The sequence below is a fragment of the Acinonyx jubatus genome, chromosome A3 (assembly GCF_027475565.1).
Source record: "Acinonyx jubatus isolate Ajub_Pintada_27869175 chromosome A3, VMU_Ajub_asm_v1.0, whole genome shotgun sequence".
NCBI lineage: Eukaryota > Metazoa > Chordata > Mammalia > Carnivora > Felidae > Acinonyx > Acinonyx jubatus.
This window is the reverse complement of record NC_069388.1, coordinates 176911-197221: the sequence shown is the minus strand read 5'-3', so window position 1 is coordinate 197221 and position 20311 is coordinate 176911. Positions and strand designations below refer to the sequence as shown.

The 20311-nt window shown below is 42.2% G+C and overlaps 1 long non-coding RNA gene across 1 annotated transcript; it reads left to right on the top strand.

Annotated features, from left to right (window-relative positions):
- The first annotated feature begins 2757 nt into the window (after window positions 1-2757).
- On the top strand, window positions 2758-14150 carry LOC128311069 (uncharacterized). The gene is made up of 4 exons (XR_008288991.1): window positions 2758-3337; window positions 5813-5832; window positions 10156-10861; window positions 12082-14150. It is a non-coding gene; the product is annotated as an uncharacterized LOC128311069 (long non-coding RNA).
- The last annotated feature ends 6161 nt before the right edge of the window (window positions 14151-20311 follow it).

Below are 20311 nucleotides of genomic sequence, written 5' to 3'. Positions count from 1 at the left end.
TCATAAGCCCAGCAGAAACTAAGTGACTGCATCTTGCTTGGACACTTATGATAGGAAAATCACTTGGAGCAACATGATCAGGAAGTGAATAAATTGCTGTCCTTTCTTTAGCTAAGTATGTGCAGAGTGTTGATATACTCAAAACAAGAAGGGTTTTGAATGTCCTTAGGATTGTCCAAATAAAATGAAATACCTGGTTCCCAGTGTGACTAATCAAAATTCGTACCCCTAGGAGAGTGAGAGAGGCAGACAGACAGGGACACCATAGAGATAAGTAGACTTCTTTAGATTGGTATGTACCAGATCCTTAGAGCGGGACCTGAAAAGTCCCAGTAGTCAGGAATAACCCTAGCACTGAGGCAGAATCATTCCACACGAATGCCTCCAATCTAAATAGGATCAATTCTATTTCTTTTGAGACTGTGAAGGAGGAAAATTCTTGGTCGTCCTTATTAGAATCCCACCCCTCCCGTACCTAGGCTGCCTCTCACAGATTGGTTCAGCCCTCTCTCCCTACCTCATCTCTGAATTCTTCCACCAACTAACTTGTCTTGCATTTCCCACCTCCACCTACTCATGGCCATTGACTGTGAGAGCCTAGTGTTATTGGCCCCATTGGATCTAATCTAGTACAGTGTCAACTACCGATATCAGCAGCCAGAGAGCTGCCAGATGCACCAAGAGTGCCCACAGCTGAAGATGTTTTACCTTCGTGACAAGATGGCCTGTGTCTTTGGTGCATTTGAGCCCCATGACCAACCATTGTGCTGACAGCTACTGCTTTCTTTCAGACAGTGGCTAGACAAAGACAGTGTATATTTCCCACTGTTACACATTTTTGTGACCTCATCTCTGAGAGCTGAAGATAAAAATGTTATAGATTTCAGAGGCTACTTTCTAGACATGTTCATTTGCACAAAATTAAGCTTGGCATGTGAATTGGTATGAATTGCATTGTGAGTGTTTTGCTCCTAAAGTGCTTCTAAGTCCAGTTTTTGTAGAACGATATGTGTTCTGGTTTTTTTGGTGACCATATCCTGGAGTTTTGTATTCTTTTATTTACTTTTTTAACAAATTTTTTAATGTTAATTTATTTTGGAGAGAAAGAGACAGAGCATGAGCAGGGGAGTGGCAGAGAGAGAAGGAGATACACAATATGAAGCAGGCTCCAGGCTCTGAGCTGTCAACACACTGCTCGATGTGGGGCTCGAACTCATGGACTGGAGATCATGGCCTGAGCCAAAGTCAGTTGCTTAACCAACTGAGCCACCCAGGTGCCCCTGTATTCTTTTAGAGATCAATATTCAGAGTTGCTATTGATTGATTTTGGCACAATACCATGAAATAGAAACATGAATTCCTTTCACGGGCTATTTGGTGATGTGTGTTCCGGTAACTTAAAATCCCACAGATATTATCAAAATATACAAGATCACCTGATCATGCAAATCTTTTCGTACCTCAGAAATCTGACATTTTGAGCTGTGATTCAGAATCAAAGTGAACATTGAAAGAAAACATCAAAAAGTGAACCATAATGTGTAATTCCTCTTCTTGGAAAAACAATCCCATATTATTATAATAGCAGTTGCCCGTCTCTCTCAGATATATCCGTATCTGTAAACATCTTTCTCTAGAACAATCTCATTTGTATCTCTAGTACATTTTGTGTTTTTACTTTCTTCTATTCTTCCATGAATTTTGGGCATAGTTTGGAGATATTCCAAAGGATTTTATCCAGCTACTTCGTGAATGTACAATAGAAGTCATTGATTTCTTATCTACTATAAATTTGCATTTTCTTAATTTTTCTATTTTACATTGGCTTACAGATTCTTACTATTAAAACACGGTTGCAATATGTTTGTCAGCAAAATAAAACTTCTCAGTGTTGCCTATTACATCTTTCCTATAGCTTCAGTGTCGTATGCTTTGTATAGAATAACAACACATTTTTAAAGAATACAATTCGTTGATATTTGACATATGTAAGCAGCAATGAAACCATGACTACAGTAAGATAGCAAACACAGTCATCACCCCCGTAAGTTTGTTCCTGCTCCTTTGTAAGCCATCTGTCCTCTCGCTCTTCCATGAGGAGACATTTGAGAGGTGTGCTTATTATCCTCCCGGAGGCTGGTAGAGGGTTTATAAGGACGATTCTTTATGATAGATATATTGTAAACGTCTTTAAGATTCCTCACCATCTCCAATATTATTTCAGCCTGTCCATATTTTGCCTGACCATTTCCCTCTTGGCTCTGATGTGTTTGAAATTCTCTGGAAGCATGACATTATTACTGCCTCCATGGGAACTTGTGCTTGTCTATTTTACCTCCGGTGAACTGTTTTTGCTGTGAGTATACTAAAGTACTTTATACATAGACTTGTAACCATAAGTAAGCAGAAAATTTTATAATAGCTGGACCTTTTATATGCACTCAATATTACAAATTTCCCTCTAATACGTTCAATTTTCATTATCATTTAGACTCAATACGTTAAAATTTCTGTAGAAATGTCTTCTTTGACTTATATGCACTTTTTAAAAATGTTTTATTTATTTTTGAGACAGAGAGAGACAGAGCATGAATGGGGGAGGGTCAGAGAGAGGGAGACACAGAATCTGAAACAGGCTCCAGGCTCTGAGCTGTCAGCACAGAGCCCGACGTGGGGCTCGAACTCACGGACCGCGAGATCATGACCTGAGCCAAAGTCGGCCGCTTAACTGACTGAGCCATCCAGGCGCCCCGACCTATGTGCACTTTTTAAAAATTCAACTATAATTAACATTCAGTGTAATATCAGTTTCAGGTGTTCCATATGGTTCAGTGATTTCATGCATTTCTCATGCTCATCACAAGTGTACTCTTGATCTATTTCACCTCTTTCAGCCATCCCCCACCCAACTCCCCTCGAATCAGTGTGTTTTTAAAGAGAAGGTTGTTGTTTAATCTCATTTTTTTTTGTCATTGTCCAACTAAGAACTTTTTGTTTTTGACGTCTAGTTTGAGTCATTTGTGGTCTGAGAACATACTTCCTATGATTTCCTTTACTTTGTTCAGATCTCTCTGTGACGTCCCAAATACCTGCTGTAATTTTATAATGTCTTCAGGGAATGACTCTGGTCAAGGAAGCACTTTTTGCACTTTCTGGAAACGTTTGTTTTCATTTCTATTGTTGCTTGTGTGATTTCTCTAGCCATGTCCCACTTCTTTTCTGATTTGAAAATCTTCGTTGTTGGTGATGTGGGAAAAATCATAGGACCTGATTTGATAGAATTGTTTGTCAGTTCAGGAAATAGCCAACTGCAGGAGACATTTCTCCAGTGTTTCTGGTGAGTCAGAGGCATCTTTTAGTCCAAAGATTTTACCTTTAGTTTTGTTTTGTCTGAAACTCTGAAACAATTTGTGGTTCTGGACTTTATTATGGCTATTGGACTTGGCAAAAAAGAATTGCAAGTAAATGGTGCATTGGTTATTAATTGAAAATAAGTCTGCCATTTCCATTATTGAAGATGAGTAGTTTGGTATCTGTTTAATAGAATGGAAACAGAGCTTTTGGTCAAAAATAAGATGTCTACCTTAATTCTCTTCTGTAGAAATGGTTGTTGAAATATCAGCAAGTAGAAAGGAAATTCTTTCTATAGGTTATTCTACTTCTAAGTTTGTAGTATGCTAGGCCATGGCTACACTTTTCTAGAGTGTCTCCTGATGCAGAGGAAATAAAAACAAAATGAAAGTATTGGGGCTACATCAAAATAAATCGCTCCTGCTCAGTGATGGAAACAATCAACAAAACTGAAAAGCAACTTACTAAATGGGAGAAGATATTTGCAAATGACATAGCTGATAAAGGGTTAGTGCCCAAAATATACGAAAAAAAGGATACAACTCAACAGCCAAAAAACAAAGAATACAACTTACAAATGGGCCGAAGTCACAAACAGACATTTCCGCGAAGAAGACATTCAAATGGCCAACAGACACATGAAAAGATGCTCAACATCATTCATGGTCAGGGAAATGCAAATCAAAACTACCGTGTGATATCACCTTACACCTGTCAGAACGGCTAAAATCAATAAGACAAGAAAAAAACTAGTGTTGGCGAGGATGTGGAGAAAAAGGAACACTCATGCACTTTTGCTGGGGATGCAAATTGCTGCTGCCATTTTGAAAAACAGTATGGAATTTCCTCAGATAATTGACAATAGAACTAATTTGTGATGCAGTAATTGGACTACTGGGTATTTACCCAAAGAACACAAAAGAAAAAAAAAAACTATTTCTGAAGGATATAAGTACCCCTGTGCGGGATAAGCTTAGGAATCCCTTGGGCTTAGACCAATGGGTTAACAAGGCACAAAGAAATACAGAGTCAATATAATACTCACACCCGAGTTTGGGTAAACCAGATTGGCACTCCAAGAATAGGGGGGTGCAAAGACACCCTGAGAATAGGGAGGAACAAAGGTGCCAGGAATAGGGAGGTGCAAAAGTACCCCAAAATAGGGAGGGGGTGCTGAGCCCCCAAAATATATAGAGAGAGGCAAAGGACTGAAATAGAAATGGCGCAAAAGTGGCCAATACACAGAAATAACAAGATTAGATATTCAGGGTAAAAGCACCCCAAATTTAGTACTATAGCAGAAAGCTGCTTTCCTAGGAGAATAGGGCCAGGATAGGTACATTGGTGAATTGGACTTTGGACCACTGCGAAGCAGGCAAAGCAGCCCGGAGTGGAGATGGTTAACAAAAGAAAAGGTGGCTTATTAACCCTGAGGTTATTCTCCCTATCTCTCTCATACCCTAGGCTGGCAAAGATAAACAGGCACAGCACCTCCTGTCTGCTGTTAACAACCATCTACCCATCTTCCCGGTGTCTGGGTTTTGTTTTATGTTGACCCAAACCCCAAACACTGTATATCTTCAAAATCCCCTTTTCCCCCCCTCACATCCACAAGATAATGTTCCTAGTTTCTGTGTCTCTTCACGTTTGCAAGCCTTCTGATCTGAATAAATATGGGGCAAGGACCCTTATTCGGGGCTCTTGTCTTTTTCCTGGACATTAGCCATCTCTGGTTTGAATCCTGCATCTGCTCTTTTGCTGGCCAAAAGAGAACTTTAGACTTAGAGTCTACGACACAGCCCTGTATTTACTGCAGCATTATTTACAATAGCCAAATTGTGGAAGCAGCTCAAGTGTCCATCCATAGATAAGTGGATGAAGAAGAGGTGATCTATACATTAACACACACACACACACACACACACACACACACACACACACACAAATATTACTCAGCCAAAAAAGGAATGAAATCTTGCCATGTTCAACAACACGGATTGATAGAGAGGATATAATGCTAAGTGAAAGATAAATACCATATGATTTCACTTATATGTGGAATTTAAGAAACAGAACAAATGAGCAAGGGGGGAAAAAGAGAGACGAACCAAGAAACAGATTCCTAACTTTAGAGAGCAAAGTGATGGTTACCAGAAGGGAGGTGGATGGGGGGATGGGAGAAATAGGTGATGGGGATTAAAGAGTAAGTACACTTACCAGGATGAGCCCTGAGTGATGTACAGCATTGTTGAATCCCGATATGTGCACCCAAATCAAATATAACATTGTATGTTAACTATACTAGAATTGCAACACTTACAAAAATAATTTATTTTGCTGAACCACCCTTTATTATAATACCACATTGGATTATGATTTTGACATTGTTGTCACGAGCTATACTTTTATTAAAAAAGTATTGTTTCTACATCAAATTTAATTTTCTTTATCCCTCTTCTAGGTAGAGTCGAGTATATGAAGGTAACATTTCAAGCTTCTATTTTCCTTGTAATCTACTGTTTTTAAATCTCTTTTTAAAAGATTCGAAAGCCTGACGTGGAGCTCGATCTCACAAAGCATGAGATCATGACCTGAGCCACAATCAAGAGTTGGATGCTCAACCGACCGAACCACCCAGGTGCCCTTTAATCTTTTCTTAATACAGCTGTTCACTGTGGTTTCTCATTCAGCTAGAAGTAAAGGCATTGACTTATCAGGTCTAGTTAGCCCCTCAACTCTTTACAGTGACTTTTCCTTGTTTGCATCCTAAGTGACAACACAGATTGAGTTGCCACGAACTGAGACAGGTGACCAAGTAGAGGAAAAAATCAGACAATTAGAGAGAAGCGGATGAGTTTAACTCTTGTCAGAAATGTTTAAGAATCGAGTGGCAGGAGTATTTTGGCATGACCGGCCTACTGGGGGAAATGTACAAATTAAGGCTCCATCTGAGCCTGTAACGAAGCTCAAGGCTTAGAGAAGGGGTCAGATATTGCCAGGCCACGTGTGTGTCCCTAGAGTGGTTTAGACATGTGTTATGAGTCTTCGGTGGAGAGAGCCTCTAATGCCAGTGGAGAGTGAGTGGAAGTGAACGAGATGCAAAATTGGGCTAATGGATTGTGTATGGGCTTCACAGACTGGGCTGATTAAGTGACCCGGCATATAGTGGGTCCTCAAATGCTGGTGTTGCTATGGGGAATACAACACTGCTGGTATAGAGAAAGGTGGCCTCAGGGCAGCAGAGCTCTCACATTGTACAAATAGCAGGTAAGCTTGCAGTTTGGGACCGAACAATAGAATTCAATGCCTGTCAAAAGATTCTGGAGTACTGGGCCCTGTTCTAGGTGCTTTCCATGTGCTATCCACGTGTAAGGTGAGTGTTTCCTGCATGCATGGTGTTTACCAGTAATGCAGGTGGTAAGATTTGCATCTTGGGCTTTCACCCTCTTGTGATTTGGGGAGTTGAGGAATTATCCAGGGTTCTAGCTACTAAGTAGTAAAGCTGAGATTTTACCCAAGTGTGTTTGATTCCAAGGCCACATGCACCTGAGCATCCCACCCTGGTTCCCATGGATGGGACCCTGTGGAGCAGCAGAAAGACATTGGAGGCCTCTGAGTGCCAAACAAGTGACATTTAGAATAATTTCTCTCTCAGTATTTGTTTAAATGTTTATTTACTTATTTTGAGAGACAGTGTGTGTGCACGAGTGGTGGAGAGGCAGAGAGAGAAGGAAAGAGAGAATCACAAGCAGCCTCCATGCTTTCAGTATAGAGCTTCACATGGGGCTCATTCCCACCAACTGTGAGACCATGACCTGATCCAAAATCAACTGATCAGGAGCCCAGGAGCCCGACTCTCTTGTTATAGTTTTTGTTGTTGTTATTGTTGTTGTTGTTGTTGTTGTTATTGTTATGTATGTATGTATGTATGTATCCGTTTATTTAAAAGATTTATTTATTTTTGAGAGGGAATGTGGGTGCAAGTGAGGAGGGGGCAGCGGGAGAGGAGGACAGAAGATCCAAAGCAGGCTATGTGTTGACAGCAGTGAGCCTGATATGGGCTGGAACTGGTGAGCAGTAAGATGATGACCAGTACTGAAGTTGGATCTCAACTGACTGAGCCACCCAGGAGTCCCTTTCTTTATTTTTAAAGTGTGAGTGAAAGTGGGGGGAAACCTGGAAGAAATTAGGTAGGTTATTTTTTCTTTTTGACTTTTGTTTTTAAAGTAATTGCACTGATTTGTTTATTTGATCATGAAAGAGAATATAAGTATGTAGGATACTTGATTTTTCTCCATTTCTCCTCTGATGATGTCAAAGAAATTTGAACTGTTCATATATTCTAAGAATAATCTTGCTTAATGATGGCATATTATTAAGGACACCTGGGTGGCTCAGTCGGTTGTGTATCTGACTTTCAATTTTGGCTCAGGAAATGATTGCAGGGTCATGGGATTGAGCCCTCCCTTGGACTCTGCACTGAGTCTGGAATATGCTTAAGATTCTCTCTCTCCCTACCCTTCACCTACTCATGTGTTCTCTCTCTCTGAAAGAAAAAGAAAGAGAAGAGAAGAGAAGAGAAGAGAGAGGAGAGAGAGGAGAGAAAGAGAGAAAGAAAAATAAAATGCCACTAACTAAAACTTGCTTTCTTCAGGGACCACAGTAATGCCAAAATGTTATATGTGACCAAAGTGCCAGGTCATGTGCCTTTCTGTTGAACAATGGGTAATTTGATCTTACTGGTTTTGGTACTAATCTTAAGAGATGGCTTTTTATCTTTTTGGTTAATTGAGACCAAATTTCTGAGAAGATTAAGTACTACATGAAGGAAAATGCAAAACGTACAGAAAAAAAAAAATCCATTTGTGAACAGCAGGTATAACCACCCCCCGCCCTTTTTTTATTCATTTTCATGATTTCATCTGGAATTGTGTTCACTTATGGTTCACTGATGTTACCATCTCCTCTTTTATCCTGATGTCCCATTTCATTCCATTCTCTACCAGGCTAAATTCAAAGCAATGATCACATATGTAAAATACCACATCCTTTATTTCTGTAATGACTTACCCAGAAGAGATAGGTTTTTATGTCAGCATAATTAATATTTTTGAATTCTGAATCCTTTATTACATATTCGTGTAGATCAATGGAGCAAAGAAATGTGCTCAAGAAACCGTGTGGCAAAATAATCTTCCCTCTTATGAAGCACATAGATATAAAAATCCCTTCTTTGTCCTGGGGCACCTGGGTGGCTCAGTTGGTTAAACATCCAACTCTTGGTTTCAGCTCGGGTCATGATCTCATGGTTCATGAGTTTGAGCCCTGTATCAGGCTCCATGCTGATGGTGGGGAGCCTGCTTGGGATTCTCTCCCTCTGTCTCTGTCTGCCCTTCCCCTGCTTGCTCGCTCTGTCTCTCTCTCAAAATATAAATTTAAAAAAGTATTAAAATCCCTTCTTTGTCCTTTAAAAATGGATGGAACTGGAGGGTATTATGCTAAGTGAAATTAGTCAGAAAAAGACAAAAATCATACGACTTCACTCAGATGAGGACTTTAAGAGACAAAAACAGATGAACATAAGGGAAGGGAAACAAAAATAATATAAAAACAGGGAGGGGGACAAAACAAAAAGGACTCATAAATATGGAGAACAAACTGAGGGTTGCTGGAGGGGTTGTGGGAGGGGGGATGGGCTAAATGGGTAAGGGGCATTAAAGAATTTACTCCTGAAATCATTGCTTCACTATATACTAATTTGGATGTAAATCTTAAAAAATAAAAAAAATAAAGTTAAATTATAAAAAATAAAAATAAAAATGGAAGTAGAAGTAAGGAGTAAGTATTCCTGATGACTATGTGTTTTGTTGAAGAATAACCGTGAGACACTTGAGCGCACTAATGAATTTTTTAATGACATCATTCCAAGTGCTCATGCTTCATTGCAATCTGAGAGAAATCAGAATGTCAAGAATCAGGGCTTCCTGAGTTACCATAGTTTGATGTTTGAGCCCTTTTGGTCATTGGGTCAATTGAGCCCCTTAACCTTCCGTGCTGTTCACTGCTGTTTCAAGCAGTAACACCACAGTACCTCTTTTAGGTAGGAGTGAAGCAGAATTTGTTTTCATAACCCTGGCGTAATTTTTATATCATTCAGTGCTGCCAGGAGAGAGCACTAGAGGCCTCTCGCCATGTTGAACAGTTGTGTTCCTCTTAATTCAGAGAATTTTGAAAGTGAATCTTGTGACAATATTTCTCTTCTGTAAAGAAAAGTCATTCATTGGAGCTGTATGGCTTGAAAGATTTTACACTTTCTTCGCTTTTCCATTGTCATCCAGTCACAGTTCCATTGTCTCAAAACCAAGATAGTTGCTCTGAAACACTGACACCTTCCACCATTCTCTTCATCCTTTATTTCTTATGTGTCTGGCTTTTCTCTTTGGCCCAAATTGGACCGACTGTTTTTAATGATACAGGGACTGACTGTGGGGTATGTTCTATTGACAATGCTTCTTTGTGAAACATTGTCCAGTGTTTGTTTGGAAAGCCTAGTACACGTTTTGTTTCTATCTTACTTGCAAATCAGGGAAAGGAAAAATCTACAAAGAACTTGAAAGGTGCTATTTTAGTAAACACTTCAGAAGTTTCAGAAGTAAATTCCCTCTATTTCGTGCAGGATTTCCATTGTACACTTTAGCTTTGAAGAAAAACAAATCTTCATGTCTTAGAATATTTGATTTATATGTTATCTACTGAGTGATCTTCTTCTTGGGAAGAAGTCACGAGAGAGAATGTTTTGCTCAGGTTCACCTCTCCCTTAACGAAGTTGATACCAGCGAAGTGAAATTGAAGTCTGAAAAGCTGCCTCTGCAGAAAGAAAATACTCAACTTAAGATCCAAAAGAATAAGGTAACAAAATTTACTATCAAATGTTATATAAATCAGAGAACTGAACATCATTACTTTCTTTTTAAGTTTCTCTTCTTTAACTGGGGTAAAATACATGCATTAGAAAGTTTCCCATCATAAACATTTAAGTGTACATGTTAGTATTGGGAAGTACATTCTCTATACTGTACATTCTTCTATAGTCATTCCACCTTTCTCAAATCTGTCTTAAAGTCAGGAGATACTACTGCACGCATCAAGGATTCGATGCAGGGAGTCTTGACGTCTAATAATGTAACCTGGAATAGGTGTTGCTTTGGGGTGAGGGGGGGTAGAAAACTGCACTTGATAGAATGAGTTTGCTCTGGGAAGGTAAAAAGTGGCTCCCTGCCTTGGGAATCTTGTCCCTTCTCCTCTCCCCCCTCATGGCCACACTCGTGGGAACAGGTGTGCACACTCAGGTAAACTGTTTTATGCCTGACAGGCAGCGAAAGGGAACTGGGGACAACTGTGATGCACTTAGGAGTGTGAAAGGGGCGAAGAACGCCAAATGGGACACGCTGAAGAAGAATGTAGACATTCGTGATGGAATGTGTGGACAAAGACAGAAGCTCACAGAAGAGTAAGACTTTCAGGAGTTGTTACAAACACTGTTGTAGAACAAATGTGTCAGATAGTGGGGATAATTTGCTTTCTTTGAGCACATTTAACACCAACCATACTTTTACCCTAGTAATCAGTAAAGAATTGTGTTTCTCTCTTCTGCCTTGATTTCTGTGATCTGCATCTTCCTTCACTTTGTGGAAACCTCGGGTTTCATTTTCATTGTCCTTTACATTTCAGTCCCATTGTGGCGACATGACTGCCATATGTGTATATATTTGGTTAAACTCTAGACATTGGGTAGGAAATATTGGGAGGAGAATTCAGGTGTACTGTGATGGTATCTTGCTGTAGATGATATGGGAGTTTATATCTGGTAGGAGATCAGGGGTGCCAGCATTACTGAAACCTGTGAACTCAGTTTTCCTTCCTTTCCCTTCCCTTCCCTTCCCTTCCCTTCCCTTCCCTTCCCTTCCCTTCCCTTCCCTTCCCTTCCCTCCCCTCCCCTCCCCTCCCCTCCCCTTCCCTCCCCTTCCCTTCCCTTTCCTTCCCTTCCTATCCCTTCCCTGCATTCCTTTTCCAGGAGACAATATTCTGAAGGTGGGCAATTCACATCATTTTCTTTTCGTCAGTGTATTTTACATTCTTCTCAACTGGTGTCTTTGAGGCAGGTGGCAGGAGTTCCCTCGTGAACTGTAGAAATATCCAGGAGGTCATTTTACAGTGTTTAATGACATGTGACCAAGAAAGATGCCTCTATGGCAATGTCATGGCCCGAGCCTTGATTGAAAGTTCAGGGCTCTTGGGAGAAATCAGTCAAGTCAGAAACCCCTGTGCCATCCTTATGTGTTTAGTTGTGATGAGTTGGCCAGGCTTAGTTTTGTACACTGAAAAGAAATACACTTATGCTGTCCCAATCACAAGAGCCTGAGACTGGGAGGGCACTTAGTGCATCTCATGTGGGCTTTTTATATTTATGTGATGTGTTGATGAGTAGGAATAGAGAGCTGTGAAGAGAAGCTCAGAGTTGCCAAAGACTTTCCAGCACGCTGGAGTTTGAGTTTGTTTAGTCCCTTAATAGGGGGCGTCAATGCTTCCCCCTGGTTGTGTTTGTGGATCTGTGCATTTACGGGGAAGGGGAGAGGGGACATTTGAGTCCTGCCTTCAGATTTCAGGGAGGGAAGAAAAGCAGAATTTCACATGGGCTACCAGGTAATGTATGTTTCTTTCCACTCGTAGGGAGCTGGGACTGAAAGAATGGGAGCAGGTGGAAGGGGAGAAGCAGCTGTCAGTTACAGAGGGGAAAGTGAAATTAGCTGCAGAAGAGCTATGGAACTGCAAGTGAGTGCAGCTCCTACCAGCAGCTCATGCGACAGCCATTGAATTAGTTTGAAACTTTGTATAGTGTTTAGACCCAAATAGCACACAAATATACACAAACATTCAGGAGACATTCACTTCAAGAGAGATGTGACCTTTTCCAGATGTTAAGTTAAAAATATTAACCTGAGCAAGTTAAGTAACTAAAGATTTCCTGATCCCCAGCTGGCCAGACTATGTGGAAATGTGGTTCCTGAACATGTTTCTGGAGGTGCTGGAAATGATTACAAACCTCAGGAAGCAGTTTGGTCGAGGACAAATCACATCGACAAGCATGACCATCCCATTTTAGAGACCCACTTGTTGTAACCATGAGAAATATGATAAGGATACAAGGAAAAGAAGATTTGAACTTTACAATGAAAGATCTTCATTGCAGAATTAGGGAGCTGTCACCACAGGTAAGGAGACCGTGTCAACGTGGAGCCCCACAGGCATTAAATAATAAATCCAAGATGATGTAGCGATGGCTTTGAGCTTTCTGTACTCTCCTCCTCATGTGAAATGTGTTTTATATGATTGGGTCGTGTGTATGAGAATTCAGTTCTTATAATGGGAACCTGGGCCAATTAACATCATCCTCAACAGGGTGCTTCATCTGATGAAGCCATTGCATGCCCAGGAGAAGAGTAGAAGAAACACAAGAACAGCTGCAGCAGTCAGAGCTCACCTTCGGACACCAGGTAGCCTGCACTCTGCCTAGTAGTTCCTGAGTGCTTCAGCACCTAACGCAGATGATCATAACGGGACACTGAATCTCTCCACATGGGTTTTATTGATGTGCTGACTCTTTCAGATTGCTCTTTGTGAGAAGGCACTTCAGGACAACTGGGTAAGAATGTTTTACTCTCCTCCTCTTGTGCACACCCTGCCACAGCTGAACGTGGATGTGTTTCTCTCTTGAGCTCAGGGCTCATGATGTGGAGAGGGCAGTGGCGGAGCAGAGCAGGGGGGTCGCCTACTTGAAATGCAGGTACAGGGTTTTGACAGGCGCTGTGAGGTTTTTAAAAAGGCTAAACCGTTTGGTGTCCAATGGAGGCCTGGGTGTGGTAACTCTTAGTGAAACTGATTCATCTCGATCTTCAAGACTGGAAGTCATCCAAAGACAGAGGCTTCCCGAGGAATTCAGGAGGCACAAACCAATGGCAAGAGCACCTGACAGGGAGATCCTTCCATGGAGAGGTACGGAGCACATTGTGAAATGCAGTAGCTTAACTTCTGCGGCAACATCCACAAAATCGGCTTCTTGTTCCAGTGGGAGTAATTGCTTGGTCTCATACAAACAGTCCCAGGTGGTTACTAGAGGGCACAGGTTGTCCCACAGTGGTCACAAGCCACTGTTTCCCTCAGATGCCCGCAGCCAGCAGCGCTCTTTGGGTCTGTCCCTTGTGAGTGGTGGAGCTCACGCCTCTCCACTGACTGTGAGCCTCCCTGCAACCTCCCGGTTACACTTAACTGGAGAGTGGGTGCTAGAACGATCGTGGGTCAGCGCCCCTTCCACCTTGAGACAATGTTGAAGGCTGTTTCTTTTGTTTCACATGAATAACGTGAACAACAGCATGAACTGGAGGCTGTATGTCCTGATGAGCTTTCTTGATTTGGCTTTTGGATAAATGCCCCAGAGAAAATATGCTTTGTATAAAGAAACAGACATTTCTTCCTCTGTTTAGAGGTCCCTTTATTCTTTAATTTTTTTTTGTATTGTGAACTATAGTACTCCAGTAGTAAAGTAAATCCTTGTGAAATTTCACTCCTCCAATGTTATTTTATTAGTGTAACTCTGAAACTTTGCAGGTCATTCCACATAGAATTAACTTTTCCCTTCCTCATTACTATAGTATTAGTCTCTGCAAGGCAATTTCTTTTCGTGAATACTTACATAATCCCTTGTCAGATACATAAGGCAGATGATATATACAGTAAACCACTTGAAAAATCTCACCCATGTCTTGTAGTGTGCTATTCATGTTGATATGACAGTGTGCTATTCATGTTGATATTTACTGACATTATCCTAACTAAGCCATTCATATTTTAATTTTTAATCTGTGATAAATTGTCATTTCCCATGATGTGTATTAGGAAACCCTTCTTTTAGTGTTGATTTCCAACGAATTGAGCCCTGACCTGTCCACGGTTGGTTGATTATAAAATATCCAAACAAAGCCTTCTGGTGCCTTCCTCCAGGCTCCCCTGAGTCCCAAGGGGTCATCACCTGTGCCATGTGGAAAACCCTCTGTTTCTGGTAAGGGACCTGATTGTAGGAAGCAGTGCAAGATGGTGGAGGAAGGCACGGAGGGTTTTTTTGTTTTGTTTTGTTTTGTTTTGTTTTGTTTTTGTTTTTTTCCACCCAGTCTATGCAAGTCTGAATAAACCTCCATCCCTTCTTTGGCCTCTATCGAATGCAGAACCTGGTGCAGCTTCTGTGAGGAACAAGAATTCTGTCCCTACTATGGACACAGAGAAGGTCAAGGGAAATAATGTGACCATTTTCAGTTGTCGCTCTCTCTCTGGAATCTTTTGTCTCTTTAGACAGCATTCTCTCCTGGTCTTGTCTCCAGGTTGTGTGTTCTGAGATATATCTATGGTGTTATTTACTTTACAAACAGTAAAAGTCTTTCCCAAGAGCCTATGGGCCTCTCTGTTCTTAGCTTGTTTGTCATCTTTGGTGGTGCCTCCAGCAGCCATAAGTGTTTAGAGGCTGAGGACCACAGGGAAGTCACTGTGTGTTTGTGGAAATAACATGAGGAGGATGACATCTCACTCCACACTTATGTCTCCTGGCCTGGCTCACTTTTTCCAGACCTCCTTTCATGGGAATATTCCTGAAAACGGAAACAGTATTATTGTTGTTATTTTACTCCTTTTCTGTACAGAGTTAGTCATTAACCTGTTTAAAACATTGGTTGTGATCCTCACTAAGTGAAAAACACGAAAAGTCCTACTTTCTGAGATGTGCTTAACAATTTTGAATGCTCTTATTCAAAGGTTATTTTTTCCCCAAGTTTCATAATTCATCAGTTTTCCCATCTCTGGGAAATGTGCTTTTGCAGAGTCACTGCAGCTGTTCACATAGTAAAAATATTATAAATTCTCAGGGAAGACATATTTGCAGTAGAACAATGCAATGTTTGCAGTGAGGAAACCCTGCATTAATCCAGATGTTGTGGATGTTTCCCACCTACCAGCTACCTCACAGTAGTACCAATCCAGGTGGGAGCTGAGGTAGACTTGTAATAGTTTTTGGGGTGAGACTTATGATGTCCCGTATTCCTCCCAGTGTTTTCTTTTTCTTTTTCTTTTTCTTTTCTTTTCTTTTCTTTTTTTTTTCTTTTCTTTTTGCAATGGTTGTTTATTTTTTGAGCAGGAGAGAGAGAGAGAAAGAGAACACGAGAGAGAGAGAGAGAGAGAGAGAGAGAGAGAGAGAGAGAGAGAGAGAGAGAATCCAAAGCAGTCTCCAGGCTCTGAGCTGTCAGCTCAGAACCTGATGAGAGGCTCAAACTCACAACCTATGAGATCACGACCTGAGCCAAAGTCAGACACTTATTCGACTGAGCCACCCAGATGACTCTCCTCCCACTGTTTTCTTAGTGATGGATGGGCAGGGCAGAGGTCGAAGACATGATACCCTATCCTCCCTCACCATCGAGGCGGGGTTGGTTGTAAGCATCTGGCTCTTTCCAGGTCCTCAAAGCCCATGCATTCTTCCCCTGAGCCCCTGATGCCTGCAGGGCCCTCCTTCCTCCCAGGTTGTGGAGGCAACCAGCCCTCCAGCAACTTTGGGGTCATGGCTGGGCAACCAAGGGGTCAAGGTCTGGCTGTCCAGATGCTTCCCAGGAGTGGCTTGGAACAGCAATGCTGCAGTACAGGTCAGCATGAACAGCTTCTGTAAACAGGATTCTCATACACTGCGATCAGGGCCTGGGCTAAAACATGACAGGAGAGAGGGGGACACAGGACATGTGGTGCCATGCCTCATGGACAGGGCTGCATAGAGCAGAAGGACGAGACCCTGGGGAAAGGCAGAGAAAGAGACAGGCAGGGAGAGAGACACTGAGTCAGTGATGGGGGAATTGGGCACGTCTGAGAGAGTGAGAGGAAGAAACGGGGAGACAGAAGTAGAGAGAAGCAGAGACAAAGAGGAGGCAAGGAAGAAAGGATGGAGCTGGTCACAGTGTGTGGAGGGGGCGACGGGCCACGCAGGAGGGGCTCTGTGACGATGCTCTTAGTGTTGGAGGCAGAAAGGGTAGGAACTCTGGGCATGACAGTTCCCTGAGTACAAGTCTCCAACCTCCCTGGGGCAACCTCTGTACAGGCCATTGCCCCTGGGAAGATGGGTCCCCCTCATTTTGCCTGGCATGTTGGGGCCCAGTCTCAGGATCGGTCATGGAGAGAAACGGCTTGAGGCGGAGTGTGCAGCTCGTTAGAAGATAAAGTCCAGAGTGTGCCCCCATGGGGAGGTGATCATCTGTCTCCCCCACCACCCCCAGTCGCTGCTCCATTCCCCCGTGCTTGATCACGACCTTCCTTATGTTCCAAAATGAGGCATCAGGCATTGGGCTGCCCCCAGAGCCTGCAGCCTGGAACTTGCAAAGATGGATTATTGATCTCAATGAAAAGTATTTGAGAATAAGGTCCGTTTTCTCCTTCTGGAACTGTGATGGAACCAGGCTGGAATGCTGGCGGAAAAACCAAGTGGCACTTGGAGATCTTGGTGGGTTGGAGATTTATTTCACACCGGCAGGCTCAGAAGAGAACATTTCTCCAAAGATCTGAGCCCCGAATGCGAGCGGGAAGGGTAATTTATCATTATCAGCCTCCATATTTGTGTGTGTGTATGTGTGTGTGTGTGTGGGGAGGGTGGTATTCACGTGTGCAGCAAACAAGGAAGAAGACCCTGGAGGAGGGGTCTCTAAGCTAGAGACCAGAGTTTGTTTTAGTCCAATCAGCCATCTTTGTTGTACTTTATTCACTTCTCTAACATTCCCCACTTTGATGCCTTAAAAAAAAAAAAAACAAAACTTTTAGCAGGCATCACTTTTCAGTTTTACAGGTTTGTACTCTCAGAAGGCTAAGATACGTGCAGTAGTTTGGTAAGCAACAGTGTTTTCAATAAAACGTACCATGACATTCAGTATATAGGGGCTGATGGATACAAGTAAAATTATGGAGAGGAAGGCCCCGCCAGGGCAGGAAGCCAGGATGCCCAATCTGTGAGATCCCATCCTTTCCACTGATTGATATTCTCCTGTTGTCTATGTTGAATTCTTTCCTTGAGTTCCTTAAACATGGTTGTAACTATTCCTGACAGGTTTACAAAATAGCGACCTTCCTCCCCCATAAAGATGCAAGTCCCTCCTTTTTCTGAAGTGAGGAGGTTGAGGGCTTGCCTAGTTTGGAGGGTCACTGTCGCCAGAGAGTTTATTTGGCTTTGTAAGGTTACCAGAGAACCTGCCACCTGTTCCATGTCTTCATTTAGCTCTTGAGATAGTCTAGGGTATAGTCCTATGGATGAACCTATGCCCCCTATTCCAGTTCCTATTCCCATCCCAATTCCTTCGCCTATCAGAACAGGTAGCAGGATTGCCAGTTTAGCCTGGGACTTGGGGCTAAAGGCTGTTAGGAGCTGATCTTCAGTGTACACGGATATCTCTGGGGTTAGGAAGACAGAATAACATATCTGAGTCCAGTTGGCCTCTAAGCATCAGTAGGCCGAATTAGAACATAGATAGAACACCCCAGGGATTGAACACAGGGTTGTATTCCTCTTTAAGGTTATATTTCTTCCGTATAGAGAGGTACCATTCATACCTTCAGGGACCGTACAGGTTAGATTGTCAGCATTTGTGAGATGGATCCCAGTGGCCAGGGGTCCAATTAAGACAGAGGTGTTGGTTTTCAGATTTTCAGGAGCTTCCCAGGTCAAAGGGAGAGGAGTGGCTAAGTAAGCCTTCTGGCTGAGGGACAAGCACATCCATCAGGTTTGGGTGTGATTATTTTATGGAGGACTTCTAGAGTAGTGTTAGTCCAACGCTGGAGTGGGGAATTGGTAAGCATCTGATTGAGGGCTGAACGGCTCAAACCCTCGTAGGCTGCCAGAGGAGTGGTCGCCTTTATGGCTTATGTTACCCTGTCCTGAGTATCCTTTATAGCCTTTTGAAGGGCCCTGTCTTGCATCCCTTCCCTCTCTGAGATCCCTTATTGAGGAAGATAAGTGTAGCAAGCTTGCTTCCCTCTCTGGAGGCCCTTGTTGTGACATGGGCTCCTGACATTTTGGGTTATCTCTACGGTCCAATCCTTAGCCCTTGGGGCACTGGGTCACAGACAGACAGTGGGTGTTTTTCCCTTGTAGCAATCTTTGTGGAGGGAGGTAATGGCACTGAACGCCCTTGACCCACTTATTGTCATATAACAATCCTCGGGGCAAAGTGGGTAAGCAGCAGTTGTTAGGGTGAGAGGGGTTATCATAATATACAGGCAACACTTAATAATCCTCCCATCCTGAGGAGGTATGTGAGATCCAGCATGCATCTTTTGTCCCATGTCCAGCTTGTTGGTGCAGTCTCGATCAGCCCAACAGTAAGAAGATCAGGACTATGACACCAGTGAGGGGCAAAAGCTGGTAGAGTTGCATCCAAACCCCTGGGCTTAGTCTAAATATTGATTCCTCAAGTTTCTGCCATGCACAGGCCAGCCAGCTTCCGGGGTGTGGCTGGAGCAGGGCTGGAGGTCTCAGGGGCCAGTGTCTTTTTGAGGGTCAGTTTAAGCGGGTTGACTGGATCTGCATCATTTCGCCAGGTTGAGGGCTCCTCTGAGTTGGCCTTCTTAGCTCTGGAGTGATGGACCCATGGGGTGATACCTGAAACTGAATCCTCTATTTGGTTGTATGTCTGTAAAGTCCACCTCCAAGTCTTCAAAAGGGGCGGGTTTCTGGTAACTGTCAGATCAGGTTTAGGGAAGATATGGTTTGCATATTTAGAGATCCATCCCGTTTTCCAGTTGTTTGAATAATCATATACCCATGGGGTTATTATTATCCCCATAGTATAACAAGCACAAAAGATTGCCTATGTATGAAATACTGTGACAATTTTCTGAAGTTAATATCAAGTTGTCTAGTTTAGGCAAACAACAAACATTTAAAGTCAATCATAACTAGAACTTAACATCCATAATGGTGCATTGTTGAAACATAGTTTTCACTCTTACCCCCTCCCCCCCTTCCAGTGATAGCCAAATTGAGACCAATACATTTGTAGAAAAAAATCCAGTCTTAACAAATCTGCCTAATTATTTACATAAGCTCAGCAAGAATAGTGACTGATCATGAGGATATTTTAAAGTTTGCAACGTTGGAACATTTTATAAGGAATCTCTGGGTTGAACTTTTAGTAGCCTCTCCAGGCCAGAGGCCAAGCCAAATACTTGTCATCAGACAGGCCTGCAATACCTGTAGAATTGGGTGAATCCCTGTTCATGAGGTACCCAAGATATCCTGAGGTTCCTGCACCTGCCAGGAATTGACCTTCTTTACTTACCTGGTGAGGCTTCTGGGAACTCTGTAAGCAAGGCACCAGGCCAACATTTCCAAGGGGCTTTATGGCTCCATGTTGTATAAAGCCAACCCTAATTCCTTAAAGCTGTCTGGTCATATCTGAGTCTATGAATGTCATCCTCAAATATGGCATTCCAGTCAAAGCCTTGGTAAAATAACCAGTATTTCCAAATGGTGACCTGTTATGAGATGAACAGATTCTTATTGAACTTATGCAAACAATTGTAATTGCCATGAAAGAAAGAATACTCACTGAGAGTTTTGAATCTCAGGGGAATTATGTAGAGAGAAAAGATAAATGCTTCACTTTACAAATGCATACTTTATGATATTTTTGTATATCATAGATATCTTAAGAGAAAGTTTCCTTAATCTGGAAGAGGAAACATTAGGGAACCAGCAATATTTTCAACAAGAATCACAAAACTAAAATCTTCCTCAGTTCATTTAATCCCATGTTCCTAATTCTAGTTCAATTTGAATACAGCTTTTTACTTCTGGAAATTTTTACCCATTTTAGTATTAATCTTAAAG